Source organism: Bidens hawaiensis, unplaced genomic scaffold, assembly GCF_021521415.1.
Source record: "Bidens hawaiensis isolate Kalapana, Puna unplaced genomic scaffold, B.hawaiensis_p1.1 tig00003822_1, whole genome shotgun sequence".
NCBI lineage: Eukaryota > Viridiplantae > Streptophyta > Magnoliopsida > Asterales > Asteraceae > Bidens > Bidens hawaiensis.
This window is the reverse complement of record NW_027491219.1, coordinates 2,098,872-2,107,177: the sequence shown is the minus strand read 5'-3', so window position 1 is coordinate 2,107,177 and position 8,306 is coordinate 2,098,872.

The following is an 8,306-nucleotide window of genomic DNA, read 5'->3' as shown; positions in this document are numbered from 1 at the left end:
AAATAATGGTGTTATTTCACTTCTGGAATGTCACAGATTGAATTAAGAATACAATCCAATTGGTCTTGCATCAATTGGACACATATGGAATTTTTGAAAAATATGTATATTCTGTTGTGTTAATAAAGTGGCGGAAAATAGGTTGCTGTAGAGTATGAAATTTCTGTATGCTTGTTAGTATTGAAAAATTAAAAGAAAAATGTATGTTGTACCTAATACTTGAAAGTATATGTGGGAATTATATGATAATTTATTTGCATGTTTTGGTTGGTTTTAGATTGATCAGCATGGAGTTTAGTAAAGATAATTGTAGTTTGTACTAGGATTGTTGTAGTAAATTGGATTTTGACTTTGTTGGTGCATAATGTTAGTAGTTCATAGTCTAGTGTCTGTAATCGAGTCTGTAATGTTTAATTATGTTTTGTATGTTTAAGCGAAGTTACTGACAAGTTCGCTTAACAGGCGAACTTGTTAGTCAAGCGAAGTTATGGACAACTTCGCCTGAACATGCCAGGCGAAGTTGTCGTGTATTTATATACCTAGCTTACGGCTTGGTTAGGTGAATTGTGAAGTTGCTTGTTTCAGTAGTTCGAGTTCATTTGTAACGTGAGGACGAGAGTATGTAACAGTGATATTACATCACGTGTTTGAGTTATAATATATAACGTGTGTTCGTGTGATTCGTGTTCTATACTCGTAACGATCTACGCAGGGATTCCGCACCTGAGTTGATCGAGATATCTCGTGCGATCCGTCAAGGGAACCTACAATTGGTATCAGAGCTTTTGCTCGATTGTGTGGTTCGAGATATTCACGCGGGTGTAGAAATCGTCCCGTTTCGACTATTCGCGGGACGTGTTTTCTGTGTTTTTGAGTCAATCTTACCTCCTACCATCGTATTCAAGCCTTTGCACCGTCAAAAACCTCGTAAAATCCAGATTTCAGATCTGCAAAAACGTCCGTGTTCATCAGGCGAAGTTGCCGTCAGGATACGTAGGGTTTCGGTGAAGATATAAGGTTAAGCGAAGTTATCCACAACTTCGCCTACCTTCTCAAGTTCGCCTAACTCAGCGAAGTTCTCTACAACTCCGCCTATCCCCTAAGTTCGCTTACCTTAAGCGAAGTTAATCATCTGCGAAGTTCTTCAGCGAAGTTAATCAGCGGCGAAGTTAAGGATTAAGCGAAGTTATCCGTAACTTCGCCTACAGTACTTTTCAGAAAATTTTTTGATTTTTTTTCGGGTTTCTTACTTTTCGGGAAAGATGTCGTCGATTAACATCTCTGAGTTAGTGAAGATGGAAGTTGAAGCAGGGTCAGCTACTAAGGCCCCAAGATTGCTGAAGGGAACCGATTTCGTTGCATGGAAGGATCGGTTCATACAATACGTCAAATACCAGGATGCTAAGATGTGGGTATGCATCCAGGATGGTTATATTCCACCAGTTATGGAGTATGAAGGTCGTGATCAAATCAAAAAGTATAGCAAAATGGAAGAAGAAGAGAAAAAGATGTATGAGACCGAGAGCAAGGCTCATGCTGCTATTACTATGGCTCTTCCACAAGAGATCCTTCATACGTTTAGAAAGTATACGTCAGCAAGAGAGCTTTGGGAAGCTCTTGAGAACAGATTTGAAGGGAATGTAGGAATCCGTGCTTCAAAGATAAAATTGCTCAAAACCCAGTTCTCAGTCTTCAAGTATTTGAAGAATGAATCTTTAGATGATATTATCACTCGATATTACCATCTGATGACTGAATTGAGCAACTATTCAATTTCCTACCGAGAAGAAGAAATAGTTGAGAAGCTTCTAGATGCTCTCCCACCAAAATGGGAGATGTATACTGTGCTGATGAGGGAAGACCAAGACTTTCCCACATATGATCTAGAAACGGCAGTTAACAAGCTCCGAACCTTTGAGCTTAATATGGTCAGAAAGGAGACACCTATGGATCAGGTTCAAGATCCAGGTAAGTATGGAGCTAAAGTCAACACTAGCTCAGGATCGAAGACTGAATCTGCTGCCTACTACTCGAAGGGAGAGTCGGGCGCAAACTCATCACATGAGCGTCATGTGTCAGTCAACACAAATGGTGATGTTTGCTATGTAGCAGGTGGATCGATTGGTTCTCAACCCCAGGTAAGCAAGAGTAGTTGCACTCCAAGTATTCCCAGCAACAACTACTCCAAGATGCCTATGAGTGTCAAGTCTGCTGAAGAGCAGTTTGGTCTCTATGCTTCTTTTATTGCTTCCTATGAGAACTACATTCAAGGGAAGGTTGTTGATCCAGCTATGTTGGATGAAGACTATGACCAGATTGATGCTGATGATCTGGAGGAAATGGATTTGCAATGGCAGATGGCTATGATCGTAAGAAGAGTGAAGCGGTTTATGAGAAAGACCGGGAGAAAGTTTGTCGGTGGAAAGCCAGGGTTTGACAAGACGAAGGTGAGATGCTACAACTGTCAGCAAAACGGTCACTTTGCAAAGGAATGCAGGAATGAGCGTGTGGAACGAAGTCAGGGCAGGTCTCCACAGCAAAGTGTGGGTTCTAAAGATTATAGTGCAATGATGTCCAGAGAAGATGGTGAATACAACTGGAACCTGCATTCTAAAGAAACTTTTGAGCAGGCAAATTTGGCGAAGGTTGAAACTGAAGAAAATGAGAAGGTTACCGGAGAAGAAAAAGCTCTTATGGCAGATGTTAATGACCAGCTCTCCGAGGTATGTTCTAAATCTACATGTTCTAAATGTGAAAACTTGTCTGAGCAATTAGCAACTATAACCGATCAGTATGTTAGGTTGGATGCTGTATTTTAAACCCTAAAAGAAGATCATCATTTTACAAAAGCAAGAGAAAGTAGCTATAAAGTCAAAATAAAAGCTTGTGAAAAAGATGTTAAAAGTCTAAAAACAAAACTTGCTGAAAAAATTGAAGTGATTGATTTAAGCTATGAAGTTTTGGAAGAAAAAACCAAACTAATTGCTGATAGAGAAAAACAGATTGCTGATCACCAGGTAAAAGTGGTGGAATTAAATAGAAAACTAGAGCAGTTCAGAAATTCCTCTGCTATTCTTGATCACCTTGTTAGTGATCAAGGTTCCTCTGCTAAGAGACGAGGAATCGGTTATCATGAGGTTCCACCACCTTATAATCACAATTACACTTTTAACCCTAGTGTTCAGAAATCTGTTGACTTTGAGGTTGCTCAGACAGTACCAGTTAAAGTAACTTGTAAAGAACCAAATGTTAGTGGAGGCGAAACAAGTTCGCCTGTTTCAAGTGTTAAAATTTCTGATCCAAGTCCAGTCTCATCTGATTCGGATAAGTCATCCGAGTCTGGTAAGGCAAAAGAGGAGGTGGTATTACCCAATGGTGGAGAGAAAGATAAGACGAATAAAAAGAGTACTCCACTAAACCCGTACGTCCCACCATATGTGAGACGAACGGGCGGTAATAAAGCCTCGACATCTAAAACACCGGTTGATAAAAAGGTTGAGCATAGGTGTTGTTTTAGGTGTAATCAATTAGGGCACCTAGTTGCAGATTGCCCTCTGAAGCAGCGATTCAGAGGTGTAAGGCCTACTAAAACTGAGAATAAGCCTAATAGTAATTATCATGCTGCTAAAAATGAAAACCATTTAAAATTCAAAAATGTGACTAATTCAGGTTTTCATAGAAACAAATCTCAGTTTTACAATGCTAATAACCAAACCACAAGCTATAATTCTTTCAATTCACAAAGGTTTGGAAGGCCTCACAATCAATCTTCAAGGAGGTATCCTAATAGGACTTACAGGAATTATCCAGATACTAACTTTGGAAAGCCAAAGTTTGGGATGTATAGATCCAAGACCAATTGGTCTTGGGTCCCTAAATTCTAATCTTTTGCTTTATTATGCAGGAACAGTTGAATAGGGCTGCCAACAATCTTTGGGTTGTAGATAGCGGCTGTTCCCGGCACATGACGGGTAACAAATACTTGTTACACGATTTGAAACCTGTTCAAGGAGGGAGTGTGAGCTTTGCCGGTGAAAGTGGTGGCAAGATTACAGGAATGGGAACGGTGTAGAACGGAAAGATGACATTGGAGAAAGTTAACTTTGTAGAAGAATTAAAGCACAATCTGCTGAGTGTGTCGCAGATCTGTGATAAGGAGTACACCGTTCATTTTACAAAGAATGAGGCGATTGTGTTGCAACCTGGTTTTCGGATACCAGAGGAGTGGACTGTGATGAAGGCTCCACGTGAAAGGAATACATATATTATGGATATGAGGTCGACTGAAATGGCCACGGAAGAATCATGCCTTATGACAAAAGCGAGCGAATCGGAGTCCGAATTGTGGCGTAGGAGAATGGGGCACATTCATCTTCAGAAGATGAACAACATTGTCAAGAATGGACTTGTGCTGGGCGTTCCCTTGAAGAATTTCAATTTTGAAGATAAATGTATAGCGTGCAAGAAGGGAAAGCAGCACAAGAAATCCCATCACACCAAGAAGGTCAATTCTATTGTCAGTACTCTAGAGTTGCTTCACATGGATCTCTTTGGTCCCGTGAATGCAAAAAGTCTAGGAGGTACTTCTTATTGCTTGGTGATCACTGATGACTACTCACGATATTCGTGGGTATATTTCCTGAAATCAAAAGACGAAACGGCTCAGATGGTGAAGAATTTGATTACCAAAGTTGAGAACGTTATGGATAAAAGGGTTAAGTTCATCAGGAGTGACAATGGAACGGAGTTCAAGAATTTTGAGATGGAGATCTTCTGCCTTCAGAAAGGGATTGAACACCAATACAGCGCTCCGTATACACCGCAACAGAATGGAGTGGCTGAAAGGAAGAACAGAACATTAATTGAAGGAGCCAGAACAATGCTGGCTGATTCGAAGCTTCCTGTGGTGTTTTGGGCTGAAGCTGTTGCTTCAGCCTGTTATGTTCTGAATAGAGTCTTAACTGTTAAAAGACTTGGTAAAACGTGTTATGAGCTTATGCATGGGAGAAAGCCCAACTTGAGTGGTCTTGAACCATTCGGGTCCCCTTGTTCGATTTTAAAGACAAATTCTAAATTTGGTGAAGTAGCCGATGAAGGAATCTTAGTCGGTTATGTTGTTGGGACTCCCAACAGACGTGTCTTTAATACATCGACCAGCAAGGTTGAGGTGGTGTGTAACAGCGATATCACAAGTTATCAACCGCCAAAACCAAGCAACGGACCTGCTGAGTTTTTCGACTATGTTAAACTTTTTAAGTCTTTTAACATACCGTATTTGGATATTGCTGAAGAAGAAGAGAGAGTTGCTACGAAGATGATCCTTGATGAGGAAGAAAACCTATTGCAAAGACAGCTTATCGATAAATGTCAACCTTCTTCATCAAATGCTGTCGATACCCCTGCTGCCTCGACTGAAGAAGAATTTTTCAATCCATTTCACTCTCAGCATGAAACAACCATTGACGAGCTCTCTTCTAACTTGGAAGACAATTTGCATGTTGGTTCTGTTCCGACCACGAGAATTCATAAAGATCACCCTTTGGAGAATGTGATTGGTGATGTGTCCTCCGGTGTACAAACAAGACGTAGCTTGAATGAGCACACCTGTGTTTACACAAGCATCAATGAGACAGGGAAATGAAATTATTTTTCAAGTCTGCTACTTCGTAAGAAGTTCGTTTGCTATGTTTAACAGAAAATTGATCCATCCTTGGAAAATGAAAAATATACTGATTCTGTGTGCTTAACTAGTGAAGTTATTAGGCTTAAAAGGCTTTAGGACAGTTATTGTATGTCATGGTAGCTTTTTATGGTGCGTAAAAGTAGATGTGATACAAACTAAATCTACTTGATTTTACGTGGAAACTCCTTACGAGTTTTGCATGTCTCCATATATATCTTTCCGAATGATAGGCTGAAAAGCGATTACCCAGTCATAAACGAGCCCGTACGTGTTCTGATTCCCGTAAAGATAGTGTGTGAAGAAACTGCAGTGATCCAGATTCGGGACTTGCAGTTGTTTACTACTCTGAAGTCTATGTAAATGTTTATCATAAAAAAAAAAAAAAAATTATAGCTGAAAATGTCAAGACTTCTCAATCATGGAGTAAGAAAGAGAACGGGAACCAGATGAAGAGTACTTACAAACTTAATCAGACACTATGGGTCGAGGTCAATTCGGGGTGACTTGGGGAAAGCCAAATACGCTTTGAGAATAGATAGGTGGCATCATAATCTCTGAGTTGTTGCCCCCTTAAATTTTGAGGCATAATTGAACCTAACTCGTATCACAGAAACGATGAAAACCATCTTAAGTTATTTACCTGCTTACAACCTGTCTCTTTATGTCATAATACAGCTAAACACGGATCTATGTGACAGTCATGTAATTAGTATGATTCCTGTTAGAATCTTTTCTAAAACGTAGTAGTCCCTATCGAGACTGAAATTTGATCCCTTATACTTTAATTTTTAAAAGTTTTTTGTACTTAGGTAGTTTTATGATTTTGTATATGGTAACTTGGACTTGATCGTATCATTTAATTCTTAAAGGGAAGTTTTTAAAAGTTAATTGAAAAATGTTCAAATTATAAGGTTTGATTTTGTAAATATAGGCGAGGTTGTTAAACAGGCGAACTTGTGAATAACTTCGCCTAGGCGAAGTTAACCGTAACTTCGCCTGTGTAACTCCGCCCCTATATAAAGAATTCTTAAGGTCATTCGTTCTGTATTTTCAATTTCAGCGAACTTATACTCTCCGTTTATTCAGCGAACTTATCGATCTTATCTTTCGATCTTCTTTGTTATCTTTCTTCGATTTCAATCAGTATTCAAGATATGGCTGCAGTAGCAGGTGCTGGAGGTGCTGGAGGAGATGACGGAGATAATCAGAGGCAATTCTTCCCGGGTCACAATATGTTTATCACCTTAGACCCGGAAGCTAGTGGTGTGGAGGATTACCGCAAGATAATCACATTCCTCCTTCGCTCGAGGATATTCCACGCAATCACGACTCTGCCGATTTCCTTACCCAATATTGAGGATTTCTGGCAGACAGTGGAATACGATTGCCGCGTTGAGCCCCCGGTTATGCGAGCAACCGTCAACAATCAAGAAGTTCAGTTCTCGTCTGAACAAATTCGGGTGGCTTTACGTTTTGGAGAGGAGACTAGGGATGACCCTACAGAGTTTGTTGCTCCGTTCCGCGATGGAGCATTTCTACGAATGGGCTATTCTGGTCCATTGGGCGATACACAACGGAGGAAGGGTTTCCTACTTGATCAGTGGCGCTTCCTCATGCACGTAATGATTGTCTGCATGTCTGGGAGGAAGGCGGGCACTGATGGTCCATGCAGTCAGCAATGACTGCTCTGACTTATAACAAACGTTATAGCTTTAGTCAGATGGTCTTTTACGAGATCGATAAACATAAAAGAGCGATGGCTTGTGAAAGGTTCATCATGTATCCAAGATTCATTCAGATGATCTTGAATCATGTTGCTCCCACGTTACCTCAACGACGTCCAATAAGATACGTGGAGAGTGTGAGCAAACGTATCTTCGCTCAATGCCGAACATCCAGCGCGAGGAGCAAGCCTGAACTGCGTCCAAGGCATACTCCACTCTTTGGGTACTTAATAAACCCGGGGTATGTGCCAGCTCGTGGGGATGAGTTCAGAGACCCGGCACCACAACAGGCAGGAGCATCTCAAGCTATACCTGCTGCTCCTGTTGTGTCACCGGAGGAGGAAGTGGACCTTGATGCAGAATTCGGAGGTCAAGGATTCTTCGATATGGATCAGGTGGATCCAGAGGAGAACGTTCAGATCCCAGTTGAACGTGTCTCGACTGTGCGTATTACTAGAGCAGCTACGACGGTGGCTGACTCAGATCTTGATGATGTTATGGATGAGGCGAGAAGGATGTTGGTGACTCAAGAGAGAACATTTGGGAAGAGAAAGAGGACAGTTGATGATAGCGAGTCAGAAGAAGAAAAGGATATTCACAAGTTGATTAGACGTTCAAGACGGGAAAGGACAGGTGCAGGTATGGGAGCTGGAGAAACTTCAAGAGTTGTACGTTTCGCTCCGCCCGCACTGTCAGGTATGTCGATTGTTCCAACATCACTACAGGTCACAGGTTTAAGCGCCGCGGATGTTCCCGTGGTGGCTACATCATCAGCTTTTGGCATCCCAATCACTACTATCCAGCTGACGACTCCGGAGATTGTGTCTTTACCACCTCCAACGCTTACTCCTTCAGAGGTGGTTGCACAATTTGTAGAGTCCACAGTCGTTGCAACTGCA